A 23,000-nucleotide genomic window follows, 5' to 3' on the forward strand; every position below is an offset into this window, starting at 1 on the left:
TCCGAGATTCATTGAAACAAGTATTTTTGTTCAAGAATCATTGTCTTTAATATAACCATCTTTGGCTTAACCATGTATTTTAAGCAATCGATCCGACACATTATTGTTAGAAGCGGCTATAACTCCGCCGCTGCGTAAACTATGCAATGAGTATTTAGAACTGTCAAGGCCAATTTCTTTTAGAGATGACAATATTTCTCTAGCTCATGTGTATGACAGATTTTTGGATTTCTTAGAAGCTTTGCGAATATTGAGGGATTTTACAAAGTTTATGGCTGTAAAAAGATGATCGTCAGAAAACTTATCTAACTCTACTAAGTCAAATTATTTATTTAACCAAAACACAGGACACAATTTTTCCTAGTCTTTGCGATTGTCACTGAATTTTTCTCTTCTATAGATATCTGTTTTACTTCTGGGAATACTGATGTCGATGCAAGCACTATCCCATTTAATATCACATAATCGATAATAATAATTTGATAATTCACCTAATCTAAAGAATCCGGAAAATCCAAATAAACACATCACAAACGATCTTAATTTCAGAACATTTGAAGGATCTTTGAAAGAAAAATCCATTAATTTACATAATATATCTGTATTGATGGGGTGTTTTTGTTGATAGGTTTTGATAACATACGTCTTCCTCCTTCAAGCACTCAAAAACTTGTCCTCGCAAAGATTTGAACTTCAAGAAAATTCGAGCATCCAGCTTATACTGTAGAAATACGCTTCCGGATCCGACGTTAAAACCCCCTGTTGTACCAAACCTCCCATAAAATGAGCAACGGCGGATACTGATGCCGAAAGATGTGTAAAGGAATCCTATAACACCAGTCTCTGAATTTAGAGAAATATATGTCGTACTTCTTGTTCGTCGATTGGGATTTTACATTTCTCACGATATGCGGCAAAGACTCCACTATATCCCTAAAATGGTGATTGTGTTTAAACTTTACAATATTTGAAACATTATATTTTACTAATATATATGCTTAATTTTATATGCATAAAACATAAGAAAAGATTTAAGAAACATTTATTCATATCCAAGAATATTTCAGAATATGGTGATGCTTTATAGCCCGATTTCAGTGGAAAATATCGTCTACCCCCCTTATTTCAAGAGCTTGAATTAGTGATATTTTACTATTTAGCACTGGAATTAAGATAATTAATCAATTACCATTGAACTGTTCTTTGTATTAAACAAAGATTTTATGGCCAAATTGTCATCAATATTGAATTAAATGGTTGTAAAATGTAGGCGGGAATCGGGAGTTACCGTGCGTAGTTCTTCATACACATTAAAAATCAGATCAATTTTGAACCATAGCCGATTGTAGCCACGCACGTATAACACAAGTACACACAAAATATTATATAATCAACATCAAAACAGGAGAGCAGTCATCTTTGATTTGGATATTAGTCATACAATTATACGATTCTCAGTACCAGTTAGTATACTATATTATGATTTTATATATTAACTGCAGTCATTCAAAGTTCACACATCATATACAGGAGAGCAGTCCTCCTTTTTGGATAGCAGTCATTCAGTCATTTCATTTCAATATACATGCACGTCGTACACTGGTTAGCAGACAACCTTTGTGTACTATCTGTCCCCAATCACTTCAATACACATGACGTCGTACACTGGTTAGCAGTCAACCTTTGTGTACTATCTGTCCCCAATCACTTCAATACACATGACGTCGTACACTGGTTAGCAGTCAACCTTTGTGTACTATCTGCCCATATTTCACAAAACTGGTATACGAATAAATTGAACATATGTTGTTACAGTGATTTAATTACGAAGCATGCAAACTCAGTGCCATAACCTTACTGTTTAATTTGTGAGCTGCATATATGCTATTTTTATCAGAACTCGAAATGGAAAAAAAATGTGTGTTTTTCATTTAAGAAATAAATAAACAGTGCGACATTTAACTCCGGACACGACATTTGTCCGGACTTTCGCCAACCACTTTTCCAAAGATACATGGAAACCATTTATGTCATCTGGTGGGATTTTTTTAATCGCACAACATGGACTAACCTTTACACCTGAATATCTTCTAGATTAAAAGATATTACACCTGCAATCAAGAAATCCCATGGGATTATGGTGGGATTTTCTCTCCTAACTAATATCCCACCATTATTCTGTGGGAGAAAAATGAGTTCTGTGGGATTTTTTCTCCTATAGAAGCAAAACTCCCATTTTTAACCTTACATAGGATTTTTTATCCCATAATTTGTGAAATAGGACAAGAAGTTCTATAATTGTCACTAATAGGATTAAAAGTTCTCTAACAAAATGATTTATAGAATATTTTATCCTACAGGAGAATGGAAATTGTTTTTATCTCTTTAATGTACAGGGAAAAACAGTCCATCTTCTTTTAATCTAATACAGTCAAGGGTCAAAATTATTTTTGAAAGCTTTTTGCCATATAATTCATTGCAAACTTAACATTTTAAAATCATTACTTTAATATTTCTACTCTAGCTTTATATCACTATAAAAAAAACTTTACTGTCATATTATATACATGCTGTGGTCTAGATATAAAATTGTTATTCTTTACTTTTATCAGTGTTTATCATAAACCTTAAATAGACTTCTGCATGGATCTATCTTGAAATGATTTCATAATGAATGGTAACTAAAATATTTTTGTAAATATCATTGAAAGAGGTTTGTAATGGGTTATAATTATAAGTGCTGAAATACTTCCGACCTTTAAATGTATTTTATGAAACCACCTTCTCGGGTGCTCCTTATACATAGGAGGGAATTCCATAACTGAACTGAACTAAAGCACCTTTCTTTTTGACTTATTAATTGCGCTGAGGTGATTGTGGACTAATTCAAGCATTACGTATTAAACCAATATCTCAATAAAATGAATATAAATGAGACTAAATTGATTTAAAAGTACGTGAATTAATCCTTTCAGCAGACTGCTGCTGCATCTTTCCCTGTTCTTGCATCACAGTTGCAACAATGCATTTACAGAATGTGTAATTTTACTACGAATACAAAGCGCAGTGGAGATCTTGATCGGTATTGGGTGGATTCGTCTCGACTATGTGGATTCACTCCGGGCGTTTCATTTCATTCTAAATAAAGTATTCAATTGTTCTATAACGACTATATTTTTCTACTTTAAATGAATGTTGAATTATTTTTAATCATGGTAGCGTTTTCACTCGGAGAGCGTTATCAAATAAAAGTACTCAGCCAAGTGAATTTGCATGAAATAAAAGGAGAAAACTTGCAGTCCACTCAGGTTTCACAGATGAATTTAGGGGTCAAATAAATTCATATGTTATATGCATGCAGGTATCTGACTTTAAAAACTTAATTTCTATTTTTGAATAGTAATTATGACTGTATTTATAAGGCAGATAAAGCTCTCCCTTTTCAAATAATTTATTTAAATTTTAAAACCTGGTCTTGAGTAGAAAAAAAGTCTCCCATTGGTCATTTTCTTAATGTTTCAAAAAATATACACAAATTCATTTATTAGGTTTGATTTACTAAGTGAATGCTATGACAAAAAAATCTATTCCAAACTGGCTAAATTTCATTGAAAAGTACAAAAAGTTATGGTAATTTAATTAAGCGAACACACCAATTCCTATCGATGGAGTATACCATGATGATGGATTCTCCCTATGAAAATTTCATTCCTCTTACAATTTATCAATTGACATTTAGAAAGTACATGCTATTGCAAGCAAAATAATATCAAACTGGCAAAATTTCATTGAGAAATAAAAAAATTATGGCCATTCAAGAGAACACACCAGTACGATTGACAGAGTATAATATGATGATGGATTCTCCCTATGAAAAGTTCAGTCCTTTTACAATTTATCATTTGACATTTAGAAAGTACATGCTATTGCAAGCAAAATAATATCAAATTGGCAAAATTTCATTCAGAAATAAAAAAGTTATGGCCATTCAAGAGAACACACCAGTACGATTGACAGAGTATAATATGATGATGGATTCTCCCTATGAAAATTTCAGTCCTTTTACAATTTATCATTTTATATTTAGAAAGGACATGCTATTGCAAGCAAAATAATATCAAACTGGCAAAATTTCATTCAGAAATAAAAAAGTTATGGCCATTCAAGAGAACATACCAGTACGATTGACAGAGTATAATATGATGTTGGATTCTCCCTATGAAAATGTCAGTCCTTTTACAATTTATCATTTTACATTTAGAAAGTACATGCTATTGCAAGCAAAATAATATCAAATTGGCAAAATTTCATTCAGAAATAAAAAAAGTTATGGCCATTCAAGAGAACACACCAGTACGATTGACAGAGTATAATATGATGATGGATTCTCCCTATGAAAATGTCAGTCCTTTTACAATTTATCAATTGACATTTAGAAAGTACATGCTATTGCAAGCAAAATAATATCAAATTGGCAAAATTTCATTGAGAAATAAAAAAGTTATGGCCATTCAAGAGAACACACCAGTACGATTGACAGAGTATAATATGATGATGGATTCTCCCTATGAAAATTTCAGTCCTTTTACAATTTATCATTTTATATTTAGAAAGTACATGCTATTGCAAGCAAAATAATATCAAATTGGCAAAATTTCATTGAGAAATAAAAAAGTTATGGCCATTCAAGAGAACACACCAGTACGATTGACAGAGTATAATATGATGATGGATTCTCCCTATGAAAATTTCAGTCCTCTTACAATTTATCATTTTATATTTAGAAAGTACATGCTATTGCAAGCAAAATAATATCAAACTGGCAAAATTTCATTGAGAAATAAAAAAGTTATGGCCATTCAAGAGAACACACCAGTACGATTGACGGAGTATAATATGATGATGGATTCTCCCAATGAAAATTTCAGTCCTTTTACAATTTATCAATTGACATTTAGAAAGTACATGCTATTGCAAGCAAAATAATATCAAATTGGCAAAATTTCATTGAGAAATAAAAAAGTTATATATAGCCATTTAAGAGAACACACCAGTATGATTAGGTGAGTTTAATTAACATGGCAAATGTTCCCTATGAAAATTGAAGTCTTAATTTTTACAATATCAGAATTTCTACTCTTTTCTATATCAGTATAACTTTAAATTTTGGGTCATTTTTAAATTTAAAGGATTGTAATTATATTGATAATTTTTTCAAGGAATGAATCAAAGAGCTGAGAAGTATACCTATATAGTTTTTCTTCATACAAAAACTTACGATGAAATATGGCACAGTTAGATATTCTTCATTTAATTTATACACTTATTATTATCATTAAATTTCCCAAACAATTAGTTATGAAATGAAAAATACAATTTCTGGTAAATTGAGTCTAAATTCTGTAAGTGATTGTAATCTGCACCATAAAAGACAGTACTGAATGCATTGTAATAGGATAGGTCATATTATATGTAAGCATATATATAAATTGGTAAAATTAAATTGAAATGTTAGAAAAGTATATTTTATGAATATATATTTTTCATCTGTTAAATAAGAAAAAAATAAAATGTTGAATAAATGATGGTTTTTTAATTATGAAAATGAGTTGCAACAGATCTTTGAATGAGCAAACCATGAAGCCTCATGTGTACATTCAAATACATGTATTTTGAATTTTTTTTTTTTTTTTTTTTTTTTGAAACAGATACCAATAATTGTTTTCATGTGATAATAGCACTAACAACATAATTAGTCCAACATGTTGTTACCTAAACTTAATTAACAAGGTTAACTATATTTACTAATTATTAGCCATTGTCATCTTCATTGTTTTGCAGTAAAAAAAACTATAACTAAACATATTTTTGTATGTCCATTAATCAACACTTTAAAATGTTGTTGTTTTTTCTTGGAAAATGTTTTAAAATAATTTTTAGAGTAGGTACTCCAAAACAAAGTATATACACAAATTGATAATAAACAGGAAATGGCTCGAGTCATCATCAGTCGGTGTGGAGATGAATTGTTGAATATATGTGTATATCACTGTTTACATTGAAGTTCTGGGAAAAAAAAAGGTGTGAGAATATTCTCTTCAGGCTAAATTTTACAATATATTTTCAAAGGTGTGAAATTGGAATCCATTCAATGATTTCAATCTGATCACTCTTTTACAACATTATATAAGATTTTCCAGAATCAATAAATTACTCTAGATCTCTTGAAAATTCTTCAGCAAATCAAAGATACTGAAATACATTCAAGCCTTTGGAAGCAATTTCAGTACTCTTTTGAGATGGGGTGGGGTACATGTAAGGAGGTGGGCTCAACTTATGAAGAATTTATAGAAGCATACAACTTTTATAATTTTGTTGCATAATATTCGTAGCGTAAAAGAGACGTCTGCATATGGGGGCAACATTTCTTCTGCTTGATTTTTTAAAATTGTTTTAATTTTATTTTTTGTTTTACTGAATAACGATAAAATGTGTGAATCGTTAGCTTTCCACTCTCACTCTGTATTTGGTGTTGATGTGCAGTGCTAAGTTTGTACAATCTCGCAAGATTTCAATACATGTATATATAAAAAAAAAAACCTGAAATAGACTTGAAATTAAACAACAGTGGCCTTATCGGCAGACATATGGCTGCAATTAGCCCTTTGTTTTATTTCACAAGTCCTGCATCTAGTATCTGAAATGTACTGTTTGTACACTTTGAATACAAGATTATTGATAGGAAAGTTAAGTATATGTGTATACTTTTCACACGGAATTTACATTTGGTACATCATTAACTTTCAAATATCAAATTATATATTTTAATTCATTTTTACTATTTACAATTTAATCAGTTTGGTCTTCCACGAAAGATATTTTTAAATGCGAATGTGATCTACAGGATAACATTAAAACAAGGTGATAGAAGTTATATAGTAGAATGACATATTATCTTCTTTATATACCAACAGTCCTAAGGGGACCGCTTTGATTATTTACTATAATTTAAATCAAGGATCTATAAATTGTCATTTTTTTCTACTAAACTTTAAAAAAAATTCCTTTTCGTCCAAACTTTCTTAAAATAAAAGTTACATTGGCTATTATTGTTTAGATGAAAAAAATAAATCACGTAAACGTAAAGACCATAAGTATTTAAAATCTATAACTTACATTCTAGAAAGGGACATAACTCTGTAAAGAGTATCGTATTATGCTATAGTGTCCTAGATCGGACATAGATATTCTTTAAGCTAGAGTTAAAGCTATAATTTTATAAATGATTTATTTTTATTTTATCGATAAAAAACAATAATAGGACATATTCATAAATGCGTCACAAGACCCACTTCGAGATATTGACTCTGCTGACTTCTAAACGCTTTAGCTTTGGACGGGACTATATTTTTGGACGGGGGTGTCGATCCCAAGTTAAGCTCAATCTGATTTTTTTTTTCTTTTCTTTTTTTTTGATATTTGTCATCTGAGTTTGATTTCACAGAAAAATAATCAACTTCTGTTGTATTACCTGTTTTTCTTAATCTTGCAGTAAATGTTTGAATACTAATAAAGCAACTTAAGTCTGCTGTTAAACCTAACCCCCCCCCCCCTTCCCCTTGCTAACTTCCAAGAAACCAATATCTTCACCCCAGATCTCCATAGGGTATGATACATGTATGTATATACCTAGAGGCATTTAAGAGTCTTTTGTTTTCCCCAGGTAGCAAAACTGTCACAATTTGCTTGGAACTAACAAAACATACACAAGGGATATTAACACACAGCAAGTCGATTTAACAAATGAATCTACAATAGAAATTCATGAAAAACAAACTCCATGCTTTTACTAAACCTTTGGATTAAGTCATAATTTTTTTTTTCATTTTCAATTTAAAAATTAAATCCAAACAATTTTACATCGTTCATAATTGATAGCAAACAATTAATATAAAATTGCATACCCCCCACCCCCCCTTAAGGACAGATGATACAAACAAACGTTTGTCAAAAAATTCGAAAATATAAACTTGAATCATGTTTATGAAAGTAAAATGAATGCACGTATAGCTTTTGATTTTTCATTCTACGTTTCACAAAAATGGGATTTGAAGTGACAAAAATTTATAGGTTACTATTGATTATCACATGAAGGATGGTTGGTGAATGATACAATTTTGAACATCATAGAAAGTTAACAATATATCAAAATGTCGTGAATTAAAAGAAGAAGAAGGGGCTTTATTGAGGCTATGTACTGACTGGACTTTTAAACTTGTACTGAATATCCCACTGACCATGCAAATAAAATTTTCTTGACTTTTCAAGGGAAACATTAATTTTTATTTTAGAGATACAGAGAGACTACCCACCCGTCCACTACCCCTCCTCCTTCTTATCATGTTCTCAATGATCATGATGATGTCCCATTTATATAAAATGTTAATATTTTTGGTATTGGGCATTATAATTACCATTATTACCCATGGCAGTATTTACAACAACAACAACAAAAAATCTGAAAAAAATAGGCCTGATAATTTATTTCATTTCTTTGTTTTCTCGTGAACTATGCATTGTTTAAATTAAAAAAAGATAAACCAATAAATAAAAAGAAACAGTAATATTCTATCTATGGATTCACTTCTTAAAAATTCTGTGCAGACGGATGCATTATATTCCTAGAATTACCCAATACCAACCAAAGAAAAAAAAAAACGGCGACAAGATTATGAGGATATTGGAATTTCCACATGATGTTTGTAAACAAAATTATGACGAAGACCTGCTCTATTTTTGTAAGTAGATCTAGAATTATTGAATTTGTTATTTATTTCATTTAAAGCATGTTAATACATGGCTCATAGATTCTTTTTTTTTTTTGAAGTCTAAAGATCTATAGATCATCCTGATTCCTCGTTAACTGATGAAACAATCTTATGAATTTCTGTCACTGTAAAGTGTTTGCAGAGCTAGCAGTCGATGGGGTTATTCAGTAGTACATTATACAAGTTAACAAAGTAAATAATCGTCAGAAAATTATACGCATCGGAATATTATTCTTTCGTTCGAATTTCCTCAATGACAACGTTGTAGGCTAGTATTCGTTCGTTCGAATATTCTCAATGTGTACACTAGCTGATGATTGTACTTAAAAAATTATACTGTCATGTCTAAATTTGTCTGTAATTTGCAAGTTACAATTTATAAGTATCTTGATCACAGTCATCAGCATTACTGATTAGAAAATTAATTATCTTCTCTCAGACATGGTTAAAAGTATCCTACTACTGTAGTGTACTAGGGATTAACAAACATTGCATGTGTTGCAAGTACTATTTTTTTTTTTTTTTGGTGTCAAGATAAATTTTGAGATATGGGGGGTCAGTGCTTATAGTACATGTCATGATGGACATAATTAATAACCCCCAAAACTCCTACTTATATTGTTTGGAAGTATCCAAATATCAAATTACTAATTCTCTGTTAGAAAATTGGTTGATTCTCTGAAGTTTACATAGGACATGTACCCACATGATTATTGATATAATCAATATTTTTTTTTTTTTAATCTCTGAAAAACAGTCTTAAAACTTTGAGTGAAAAATCAATCTTTATACTGCTAAACTCATTTTTTATACCATGAATACATACTTAGGAATATCATTATTAAGTTATGTTCATGTTCTTTGAGGGGAAAAAATATACATCATGTAGATGCTTATGTGTAAGTAAATTATAAAAGACAAAAATGCTAGGACTTTTTTATTTTACATATTTATTTGTAAAAATATTTTTTCTATTAATTGGAAATGAAATAAAAAAAAGTTCTAGCTTTATTACTAATAATATGATTTTTTATTAGAATTGATAGGATATTGGATGTTTAAGAAATAAAGACCGCATTCTCGTGAATGTTGCAGGATAACCTGCAATGTTAATGTAGACATAGATTTAAATTACACAAGGACTCCCATGCCAATTTCAATAGTCCTCACCCACTGAAGTCAAACACAAAGGTAGTCGCACGAGATTTACATGCATATTTAGCCTCCTTAGCGTCAGACACAGAGACAGGTGCGCACGAGATTTTCATGCATATTAGGCCTTCTTAGCTCCTGACCTATCGACCTGCCTAATTTACATTCCGATAGAATTATCAAGAAATCAATTCCGCTAACTTTCAAAGAGTTACCACAGAGAAAAAAAAAACAGACATGGAAATATTATGGCATGACATCATGAAAAATTCTCAAGGGCATAAAACTACTATATACAGATACCGGTAAATGAATGCAGCACATGCACAAAGTTTCATTTATGGTATATTGATAGATAAAAATAATTTATACTTTTATACTTCGACCTCAGTAGGGGTAAATTTTAGCGTCAGTCATTTTGGCTGGATCGAGAAATTTGAGTGATCGATATTCAATTCATTTTCTAATTTTAGTGAAAAATTTAATCCATGCTTTGTTATTATACATGTAATTGGTATTGTATGATTTATTCTATTTTTTTTCTTTAACAGAAAATGAAGGTATAGTAGCTGACATATAGTGTACATGTACCATTTGAAGATTTGTCCCCCTTGTAGATACAAGAAATGCAAAGGTAATTCTTTGTGAAAATAGAGAGAATGAATAATAAAATTTTTCAAACCATACAACAAAAACTTCTTTGAATAATTAGTACGCAACCAACCATTTACAATTTAATTTTGCAGTTTTATTTCTTTAACATTGAAAAAAAATCAAATTTGATATTTTTTTTGGCTCTACTGGTCAGAGACCAGAAGAGCTTATGGGATAGGAAGGTGTCCCTCGTCCATCCGTCTAGCTGTCCGTCTGTCTGTCTGTCCATGGCGTCTAGTTGTCTGTCTGTCTAGCTGTCCATCTGTTTGTAATTTTTCAAAACACTACTCCTCCTACAGTTTTATTCTGATTTCAATATAACTTAGACTGCACTAAGGTACATTTCAATGAACGGTGCTGCCATGGTTACTAAAAATAGAAATTTCTGTAAAATTCCTTTAAAACGCTACTCCACCTACAATTTTGGTATGATTTCAATATAATGTGGCACACAAGTAGACTACACTTAGATACATAATTCTATTTATTGCTGTCTGTTGCAAAGTTTCAAATCCAAGTGTTACTTTTTCTTTGTTATACATATAGACCAGGAGAGCTACAGTCTCATCAGAGACTTCTGGTTTATCCTTTTCATCACACAGCGAATTTCTTTTTTTTCAGTGTACACAGATACATGTACATACACATAAAAGGAGACATCACCTCATGATCTGTGGATCCATTGAAAACTTTAAGGACAAAACTTTTGATAATTCATTCATGTATAGAGTGTTGACTCGAATATTGAATATCTAATGAATGGAACCAAGAGAATTAATTTAAGAAGTATTATATTGTATATTACTCTTCTTATTCATCTGTCAAATTTCTTAATTAAAAATTAAACTTAAAGGCTTAAATAAGGATTTTTTTTTCATTATTTTAATTAGAACAAGTTCTTTAATTTATTTTTCTCTTATATAAACGGGCATTTAAGGTCATACGCAACGTAGTTTGCACTTTATTGGGTTCTTCCCTGGAGTTGAAGAGTTCCACTAAATGAAGGACCTGTGTGCAATATTTTTATTGTCTATATATGGATTTGTAAATCTCTTCTAAAACAATTTTGATAAAAAAAATCTGGAATTTATGATTTGTAATTTTTATTTTTGTACATTTTTCTTTGAATAATGCAAAATTTTTCAAACTTTAATATCTTTTCAAAATCCCTGGAAATGCATGCTGATTTTTTGTTTAAAAATATGTTATATGGTACATGTATTATAAGTTTAAATTTAGAATATCTTGAAAAATTATCAGTAGGTAAGGTATCTTGCGTATGTCCTTAAATGTAAAATGAAGGTATGTGTACCTTTATTCAATGAACTAAGGAACTCATGAAGTGTGCATATTTATATAATAGTGTTGTATTTTGCATGCACTATTCTTAAAAAGTAGTCAGGGTTTGACACATGGTGCACAAGCCGGAGGCTTTAGGTATAATGTACAGATAGTTTTAGAGAATAGTAGTTGAGTGATGGGGTCAATTGCAAGAAACTATTTTAGAAGAATTATTTTGTTTATTTTTCATCTTAAGTGTTAGCTGCAGAACTGTAGCTCTCTGAAAAAATATATATTGACAGACGGGAGAGCTACAGTGCCACCCATAGAAAAAACTGTATATTTATTGTGCACTTTTTGTGCGCTGTTTCTCGATTTATTTCTCAGTGTTTTTAAAACTGTCATCTCAAAATATTACTAAACGTGTGTTTCTAACATATTCTTTCACTGTTTCCACAATAAAACATTCCTTATAATTGTTTTTAACAGCCCTCCTGGCCCTGAAATTGAAATCATTGAAAATTTTGCCTATTTATACTGCCATTTTGGTCTTCACGAGAATTCGGTCCAACGCACTTAGTACAAGTGTAAACTACGAAAGTTATAGAGGAGTAAGGACTTTTTTGAAATGTAGCTTTTTTTTCAATTGAGGTAAGAATTTCGAAGAATTAATTCAGAACCGAGCGCACTTTTTTGTGCGCAATAAATATACAGTTTTTTCAATGGGTGGCACTGTAGCTCTCTGGTCTGTCAACATATATTTTTTCTGAGAGCTACAGTTCTGCAGCTACTTAAGTGTAAAATATTTGAAACTAAGTTTATATATATTATAGTACATTGATATTTATAACGGCGTCTGTGTTGTAATTGGTAGCGCGTCGGACTGACAATCTCGGGGTTGTGAGTTCGCTCCCAGGCGTGGGCGCAGTCAGTTTTTCTTCAGAAAATGAAGTCGTGCACTATTTCGGCATAGTATGCTTATGCTATTTAAATCCTTAGAACACTATGCAAGAATAGTAGGGTATGGGTTATTAGAGACAAACTGACAGGAAGCATAATAATTGACAATATGCATTTATGACAAGAAAATTGAAAATCTTCCTGAAAGAAGTTGAATAAATTTAAGCCACTTAAGTACCAATCTAGTTAAAATTAGATGTTAGATCCGCTCACATAGTCACTACAGTCAGTTTAGCGAGTATGCGTGCGGATCTAACATCTTATTTAAATTACACGTAGATTGCTGAGGTAAAAGTTTAATACATGTACCCAATATCATTCTGCTATATTTGCATCCGCGTGGGTATTAACAGTGAGCATTAACTAACTCAGGCCTGGACCTCTTATTTTATGCGTTATGGGGTGTCCAAAACAAGGTGCATGCTGACGTTTAACAAAGAAGAAACTTGCAATGGCCTAAGGTGACTTGGCTATTATCAGTTGAATACATGTCAATGGTGCATGGTTATTATATGTACCAAAAAATAACAAGTAAAAGATCAGCAGAGTGCTTTTATTAAAGAAGTAACAGAACTAAGGAAAACTTGTTTTCTACTGGATGATATGAAACAATGAGTAGAGTACCACCGCAAATATTTCTGGATCCATGCCCTTTCATCATGTTTATTTTTGAACGGGTTCAATGAACTGTCAAAAATTCTTGATATGTTTAGTAGGTGTAGGTAGAAAGTTTTGAAATTAGTGAAAAGGTTGTTAAATATTTTTAATGCAAACTACCAGTAAATGTGCATAATGAAGATGGTTGAATTTTTTTCAACATTATTTTCTGTTCATTTGTCAGATCGGGTTCGTTATGTGTAAAATAATTTCCAGCTGTCATTGGAACAAAACAAGGCATGATCAGGATCATACAAAGAAAATTAAAAGTAAAAATTAGGTAAATTATTACAGTTTGTGCATCTAAATAAGTTTTAAAACTCTCTTAAGAATCTCAGAGTGACTGATACGACCCAATTTCATGTGATTTTTTAATTGGAAACCTATCAGTTTAGTGCAGCAAACAGGCAAAGATCTAACAACGTGCATGGATCTGATCATGTTGTAAAGCTTGACAAATGGCACTTATGCAATAAATTAACCTAAATGATTAGGAGGAAAATAAACATAAAAAGATTTGTTCTTTCTTAATTGCATTTTTTATTTTTCCCATTCAAAATTTACATACAAGGAATAAAAGAAGGTAATCTACATACAAGGGAAATTGCCTTTTTACTTAAAAAAAAAACAAAAAAAAAACTGAAAGTTATAGAGATAAAACCACTTTTGATTTTTTGATCTTTAATCATTGAAAAAATTAAACATTACCCCAAAATTGGTTAATTTTAAGAAATTTTAAAAAAAAATGGTTTAGGAAACACATAACTTAAATGAAAATAAATAATTAATAGTAGTTAAACTGTTCAATAGTTTCTTTATTTGGTTTAAAACTGTTGTTTCTTTATCCCATGGGAGAATTTATTTCTATTTTGTAATGAATATGGGATAAATCCCACATTTATAAAGAGATGGGAGATTATCTTCTATATACAAGTATATGGGAGATTTTGTCCCATTATAAAGCATTCATGGGATTTTCAAACTTCTATGGGAGAAAAAATCCCACAGAATACCTTTTTCTCCCACAGAATAATGGTGGGATATTGGTTAGGAGAAAAAATCCCACCATTATCCCATGGGATTTCTTGGTTTCAGGTGTAATATCTTTTTACCTAGAAGATAATCAGGTGTAAATTTTGGTTCATGTGTTAAGTTTTAAAAAATCCCATCAGATGACATAAATGGTTTCCACATATCTTTAGAAAAGTGGTTGGCGAAAGTCCGGACAAATGTCGTGTCCGGAGTTAAATGTCGCACTGTTAATAACAAGTTTAAAAACTTCAATGGGAATTGAAGTGGGTCGGTCACGTGATCAAATCCTGTGAAGGCCGAAGGCCTTCTCAGAAGATTTGATCACGTACCGACCCACTTCAATTCCCACTGAAGTTTTTAAACTTGTTATTTATTACTTATATATACATTTGAGACGGACAATCGAATGTAATCGAATATAAATATTGCACTAACTGTACGTCGTAGATTTTGACAAATTACGCTAGGTGTAAATCGGCTTGAAGAGCGGTTACGCTTCAAATTCATCTGGCAAAGGATTGTTTTGAAGGGAATATTCTGTGAAAGGCTTCTTGTGATCAATTATTATAGTGAGCATATTGGTGTCTGGGAATTTTTGTATTCATGAGAACCCATATTCGATGTTTAAAAAACACAAGAAACACGTCCGATGTTTGATACTAAAAAGTTGGAGGAATTTCGGTCGGAAAGGGATGGATGGAGACACTTGTCCGGACCAGATAACTTGAAATCAAATACGAAATTTGATCAAAAACATAAAATCTACGATTTCAGTAAGGCATATTTATTGATTTATGATGTTGACATGGAGACACTGGCGACAGCTTTCATTGTTTTAAGACAACGTCACAACGATCTCGATGATGGAGGTGTGCCCACCGAACTTCCAAAGTGCAGCGTTTGTCAGCTGTTTGTGGCGTGATTGCATTACATTGATATTTTTCAACAGATTTTCAAATTTATTGTGAGTAAAGTTTAATGGAAAAAAAATTATAGCATTCAGAGGTCTGCGAGAAAAATAAGGGTAAACGTTGAGACTATGCAGCTCAGACAAGAAACTTATAACACGTAGTTTTCTGTTCTCTATGTAAAATCGATCAAGAACTGTATTAAATACTCGTTTACATTGTAAATAAAATGATTATTATTTTACTTGCGTATTTTGTACATTTTTATGCATGAAAAACATGCTATATTGCTTAGTGGAGAAAGTCTTTTTATGTAGATATTACTGCGCTGTGTGATTAGGTCACGTAATGACCTATGACCTTCGATAAACTTCATACAGGTATGAAGATATTTACTCTCTGCATGTTTATATAATAGAGAGATACCACAAATGTATATATATTCTTTTAAATCTTTCACAAACCACAAGAACTTGAACCCGTTCTTGTTGATCAAAGAAGGCCAAAGCGTTAACGCTGCTGATTTCCATTTCGGAACAAATAAGGTACCCGCAATTTAATAAATGCTTTATTTCCCTCCCTATCAAGTAAATAGGAGGGACAATCCAATGCAAATCATATGCCCAATCCAACGCAAATGCGTCGACGCCGCTTGTTCCAGGTATCCAAAACAAAGATTTTTTTTTCGTTCGAAATTACTGCAACTCGCAAAAATATCACAAGTGTAAGGTCCCCAAACAATTTTAAAAAAATATGATTGCTTATACCCCAGTCGTAAAAATCAGAACCTTTGCTGACAAAATGTACTTCTACGTTTTGATCTCGTGGAACCCAAGCTTCAGAAAATCGATGTTTTTAATCAAACAATTTGTATATATATAGAAAAAAGCAAGAGATTGTAAATCCGAATTTATGTTGCCTATCTCTGAAATTCTAACGATGTTTAACTGTCTTTGTTTGCCTAAATTATTAGGATTTGAAATACCCCACCTTTAAGTATGTTAAATTGTAGTTTTAATATATACATTTTTTTTGTTTTTTGTTTTTTGTTTTTTTTTTTTAATACAAAGATGATTTTATTTTTATTCTCTTTTCAAAAGCTTAATATTATAGGCAAGAGTTAACTTATATAGACTTGATATAAAAACAAAATGACCAAAAAAAAATTATAGTATTTTTTTTTTAACAAAAATAAGCTTAAAAAACTTCATTAATATTTCTTGAAAACAGACGGACAAAATTCCATGGTGGTCTACAATTAGGATGTGCTTAAATATGATAACAAAGTGAAATTTACAAATTGAAAAAAAATATATATAAATGGGAGAAATAACATACGCTTTTAAAAATTTGAATATTAAAAGATCCGAATGGAAGAGTTATCCTTCTTTATTTTCCAAGGGTTGAAATATCTTGGATGCTAACCAGAAATCAGAAGCATTCCCCCCCCCCCCCCCCCAAACTTAAAAAAAAATCGCACCTGTGCAGTGTTAGTTAATAATAATAATAATAATAATAATACTTTATTTAGAGAAGGTAGCCTGATTAGTGTGACACACTATTCTTCCCCAGGGCCTTCTAATTACAACAATATTACATCAAAGTAGCAAAGATTAACAACTAGCAATTGAAATATAATACACAAACAATGTCACATGATTGTAATGATAATCATCATCATAATGATAATAAACAAATATATTATGATGACAAATAAATTAACATACATTTGTAAGATTTGACACAATATACATATACAAAAGATTTAAATCAGAGTAATGAAATTCTATTGTTGAAGATATACTTTTCTACATTTCGTTTAAAGACTGACAGAGTTGGTGCACATCTTAAATCTAAAGGCAAACTGTTCCAAATATGAACACCAGAATACTGGAGAGAATTTTTAAACAAATTAGTTCGGTGTTTTGGAAGGCGAAGGTCAAAATTAGATTCTGAACGTAAAGTGTAAGCATCAGAAGTTTGAAAAATAAATAAATCTTGCAGGTAAGCAGGGCTCTGATTGTTAAATATTTTGTACAACAAGATACATTTGTGTAAAGTTACTAAATCAAAAACAGATAGCCAGCCTAATTTTTCAAATAATGCCTTAGATGGAGCATCAGAGGCAGCATCAAGAATAATTCCAGCGGCCCGTTTTTGGAGCTTATGAATTCTCTCCAAGTAACTAGCTGGTGCATTACCCCAGACCGTCAGACAATAATTAATAGAAGGCAGGATAAAGGTATTGTAAAACAGTTTTCTAGTTTTCAGAGGAAGAAATTTCTTGATTTTTCGCAAGGTATATAATTAATATGTTAAAGATTTGCAGACTGAGTCAACATGGTCATGAAAATTTAGCGTTTGATCTATATGTACCCCAAGTAGTTTTTCTGTTCCAACATTGTCAAGGTGTTTGTCAGTTTTCAACTTTGAACTTTTTTGAAAACAATGCTTGAACAAACGCTTTCCAAGATATGTCTCCTTCAGAGCAATTGCAACCAAAGCCCTAAAAGTTTTGGGACTATGTACAACAGCTGTTTGATTTGCGACCAGACAGTTACTTCTTGAATGAAATGACAAAGAAGACCAATTCTGGTTAACATGATAATCCAGCATAATGTGAAGTAATCATACTTATACATGCCTCACCGCACACAAGGTGCTATACAGGTACTCAAAGAATTGAAATATAGCTTTTGCTTAAAAGTGTTCAAAAGCAGAGAAGTTTAAACTTTTTTTTATTAATACGGTTTGTTTTTGTCCAAAGTACACTTACTAGTAATGACATACTTGCGAATTATTTTGTCTATTTTAAATAAAATGCCAACTTGTGAAAGCTTGAATTAAAATAGCTTCAGAGTGTTCTTTTAAACGGTGTATTTACAAATTTCGACCCGATAATAAGTACTCAAACAAATTAAAAAAATACTTCAAACGGAAGCACATAATAACAGGTAGGTATCCTATATTACCTTAATGCATTAAATAAATAACTCTTTATTCAACAATTCTAATATGGCCTCTTCAACAATAGGGGCGCTCTGCAGTGCTGATTTGTTGTTAGGCAAAATTACACCTTCATGGTATGTAATAAATTCTATCCTGTAACCAAAATTTATGACATTTAGAATATAATCGTTTGGCTTTATAACATTCTTCCAAAATTCAAAAGGATTTTTATTCATTTTTTTAACTGATCTTTTACAGAAGTGCTATAGATCTTGAATCAAAGTCCAATTTATGATCTAATAAATGTCTTTCATACTCAACTTCATTGCTGAATAGACTAACAGCGTCAAGATCATCAAAACCCTGTTCAGAATTGGAGTTTATCTCTGTCTGTAATTCTCGAGGAACATCTCTGTTAAAAGTTGAGCTTGTAGATTCTGTAGACATGCCAAGGACACAAAACAACCTGCGATTCTTTGTAACGAACGTCGCATTAATCGAACATTCCCCGGTGAATGTATCATACTGAGCGTGCAAGCGCTCGTGCATGAAAAACCAGTTTTCTGAAGGTCAGATGACACGTTCCTCAAAAAATATATAATTTTTCCCAAGTATTTGTCATTGAAGTATAGATACCTAAACAAGTTTCCTAAAAAAAAAAAATTGAGGCACCTTTCCAGGCATTTGGACAAGATACCAGAGGGTGACATTTCTTATATATTCCTTCTGGGTAATCTTCTATTTCACAATTTTTGGTGTACTTATATCTAAAACTCTAAAAACACATTTAAAACAATGTAGAACTCACAAGAGAATTACAATTATGAATACATTTTGATGTAATACCAAGAAATACAAAACATTTAATTTGAGGAACGTGTCGTCTGACCTTAAGATACGAAGATTCACGGAAAGTACCGAAACTAAAAACGTAAAGAAATAAATTGAATTAATCTACATTTGCCAAAGACTTTATTTTCAGGTAAAGTCAACAGAACGTGGATCATCTGCATGTTATTATTATTTTTTTTAAATCAGCTGCACTTGGTGACACTTGTCCAAGATCCTCCCAAAAGAAATATGTATAAAGTTTTGGAAGACAATGCAGACACACGTTGTACATATGCAATATGAAGTTCAGTTCATGCAAATATTAAAACATTTTATATTAGATATGATCAACATTTCATACTGACATTGCTGTGGACTGATAGATGAACAGAATACTTTTAATAAGACCACTTCATAGTTAGCTATTTAAAATTTAAAATAAGTTCTATACGGAATAATCAACATGCTTTCAAATACCTGTTTCATTTATATAAGCTGCACTTTTTCTTGTGGTTAACTTGTTCGTAATAAGCATTATTACTTACGTAAAACGTATAAGGAATAAACATCATTCTTCATTGGTTAACTTATGTGGAAAGGGCGTAATATTTTATATAGTTAGCTTATACGGAAGAAGCAGCATTTAGTCTCAATGTAGGTAACTCATACGGAATAAGCTTCATTCTTCATGTGGTTAAATTATTTGGAATAAGCGTCATTTTTTTATCTAGAGAAATAATACGATATAAGCGTCCTTCTTTATGTGGTTAACAATGGTCATGGTAGCCTAGTGGTACGGCTTTCTCATACACCTAGGTTACATTTAAGCCGATGATCGGCGACCAAATTTTTCTCGTATCGTCGGCTAAAAACCATAATTGATCGACACTAGTATCGGGCGACGCAGAGTAGTCACATTAATTCTTAGGAAAACCGATGCCTTTAAAAGTTAAAAATTTATAAGTCGGCTAACCGTCGCCCGATTATCGCTTGCTGAGCCGCAGTTTAATTTTCACTGTTGGCCAACATTTACGATAACCCAATTCCTAAATGTCTACCGACCGACTTAATAAACTGCCTTCCGATGGTTGGACTATGCTCAAAGGTTGGTCGACGGACTATTCAACGACTGCTTCAATGAAGAAATCGACCACCGACGAAGAAAAAAAATATAACTTGGCTGGACGGACACAAAATTGGTCGCCGACGAAAAAAGAGGTCAAAATGGGGCAAGACAACGCCTGATGAACTGCCGAAATAAGTGACATTCTTCATGTGGTCAACTTAAGTGGAATAAGCGGCATTCTTCATATGGTTGGCTTATACTGAATGAGCAGCATTCTTCATATGGTTAATTTTATAGAATGTGCAGCATTTTGCATCTGGTTATATACTCCAGATTAAGTGATATTTTGCATATGGTTAACCTATATGGAATGAATGATATTTTTTAACAGATTATGAAATTATCATGGTTTAAGATGTTCTACATTCTTTTATTTTGAAGTATTTCATATATAATGGAGTATAGATTCAACTTTTGCTTGTAAAATGAGTTTTGAAGTGAAAAGAAAGTGAAGAGTGATCGATCTCATAAAATCTACAAACAATTCAAATATGTGACAGGAAAATCACGGACCCCCGGAAATTCTAGAGGTGGGATCAGGTGCCTAGGAGGAGTAAGTATCCCTTGTTGACCTGTCACACCTGCCAAGAGCCCTATGTATTGATCAGGTAGACGGAACATCCCGTTTAGTATAAAAATAAAGGCGTAACAATTGGTATGAAACACATCAGCCAAAGCACGACCCAGCGATAGGTTATATTTTTTAACAAGGTCATTATAACGACCATAGAATTTACGAAATGTTGACTTTAAACGAGGTTGTTGAAGTTGAATCATTAACTTATCTATCAGTAGCTTGCTTCGGCTTACAAATTGATCGTACTCAGAGCATGCTCTTGAGTATCGAATAAGTCGTGAGACGTAAACACCATACGCAGGTGACAGTGGAATATTACCAGATAATTAAGGTAATTTCACGATGGAAAAGCTGAATTCATCTCGTTTATCGTACAATTCAGTTGTTAGTTGGCTCTTATCGTCTATAGTCAGTCAAACTTCCAAATACAAATCCAAATACGAAACAGATTTTGCAGACTCATTGGTGTCTTTTATTTCAAGTTCATTGCAGGGGATATGTCGAGTCGACACAGGGTTCTTCATCATTTCAAGTTTAACTGTGGCCCAAGACTTAAGCGAAGTGCTAATATTTGCGGTATCTTCGAGACCGAATTGGCGACGTAACCAGATTAAAAAAAATAAAGATAGCTCTTCTTAATCATTAGTTTAGATCACAAATTAAATATTTTGCAAATTGAAAAATAAACTCAATGATTATTTAAAAACACAATTGATATCGAGTTTAATGTAGGGTAAAACAAAAATTAAAATATTTCTAATACATCAGTTTACACCCCCTCCCAACACATACAAACACACAACAAACCAACTTACAAACGTAGTTTTAAATAAAGAAATATTAGCTAATAGAATCTGAAAATAACGGTACCAGTAAGTAGTAACACGTTTTAAGCGTAGTCATGGACATCAATCATACAACAGACCACACTTGATGTCTCTTTTAATTCATTTTTGCCTTACGTCTGTCCATCACATTCGTACTAAACTTTACTCGGTTCACTTGAAAATTTTGAATGGATATTTATTCGCGAAAACTTTAATTTTGCGTAATTACGCGAGGCTGTATGCCAGCAGAAATTTAATTCTCGCGTATATTTTTATTATAAAAGATTATATAAATTAAAAAGGTCTAAATTCGTGAAAATTTTGTCTCGCTTATAAATATCAAATGACTATCTTGCAATAATAAAGTGTTGCAAAAAATTGGTGATCTACCAGTATTTGAAGATGCTAAAGCAAGTCTATACTTGGATTCTTCAACTGCAGAATACAAGCTAGTGTTTATGATTATGGATGTTTCCCAGCACAGACTCTTTAAGCCACCACAAATAATTCTGACCCAACCCGTCGGTTCCTTCAACTTTAATTTGCAAGAAAAGGAATAGATGCTGTGAATAAGTAATAATAAAAAAGTTCAGTCTTCCACCATATTTCAAGTGGAAGTCTACACCCTGAATTTCCTATAGGTATTCCAAAACTTTTTTCCAAACCTTCAATTATAAACAAACCTTACAGTGCCTAGATATTTAAACTATTAAACAAAACCCTCTTTAGTGTTATTGCTCTTCTATTCTTTCAACTACAGTCCCGCTGGACACGTCGTTACTGGTGATATCAATATAGTTGAAAATGAAGATCCAAAAGCAATCATCTTAAAAGGTCCTAAAACAGGGAGTCCCGATCCTTCAATTTGCGACAGAACGTTATTTCTTTTATGAATTCTGTAGAAGATTATGCCAGACTGTCAGAATGGATTAAGTATTTTAGAAATATAATAAAGAATTGGATTAGAAAGTAAAAAGGCAATATGCGAACCATCTATCCTTCTGTTTTTATTAAATTGGAGGTAATAAAAGAAACAGAAAGACTACAGGAACAATATGTTATGGTTCCAGCAGACAAGGCTCATGTCATTAGCGTCTTTGTTTGTAAGCTTTTATTATAATTGTATTTTAGAAGAACTTGGTTTTAATCAACGTCTGGAAATCCAACCTATACTCACAGTTCACATTCTGAGGATGAGAATTCTTCAAAATTACATTT

General features: G+C 31.7%; 1 protein-coding gene and 1 long non-coding RNA gene across 5 annotated transcripts in view; one reads left to right on the forward strand and one right to left on the reverse strand.

Annotated features, from left to right (window-relative positions):
* Positions 1–23,000, reverse strand: part of LOC133192602 (torsin-1B-like) — a 53,368-nt gene that overhangs the window by 16,134 nt on the left and 14,234 nt on the right. The window lies entirely within an intron of this gene.
* Positions 8,714–11,498, forward strand: LOC133179983 (uncharacterized). Its single transcript, XR_009720229.1, has 3 exons — positions 8,714–8,798; positions 10,532–10,614; positions 11,256–11,498. It is a non-coding gene; the product is annotated as an uncharacterized LOC133179983 (long non-coding RNA).

Source organism: Saccostrea echinata, unplaced genomic scaffold (assembly GCF_033153115.1).
Source record: "Saccostrea echinata isolate AGI-Se365-2 ecotype Australia unplaced genomic scaffold, CSIRO_AGI_Sech_v1 ptg000001l, whole genome shotgun sequence".
In the NCBI taxonomy this organism is placed as follows: domain Eukaryota; kingdom Metazoa; phylum Mollusca; class Bivalvia; order Ostreida; family Ostreidae; genus Saccostrea; species Saccostrea echinata.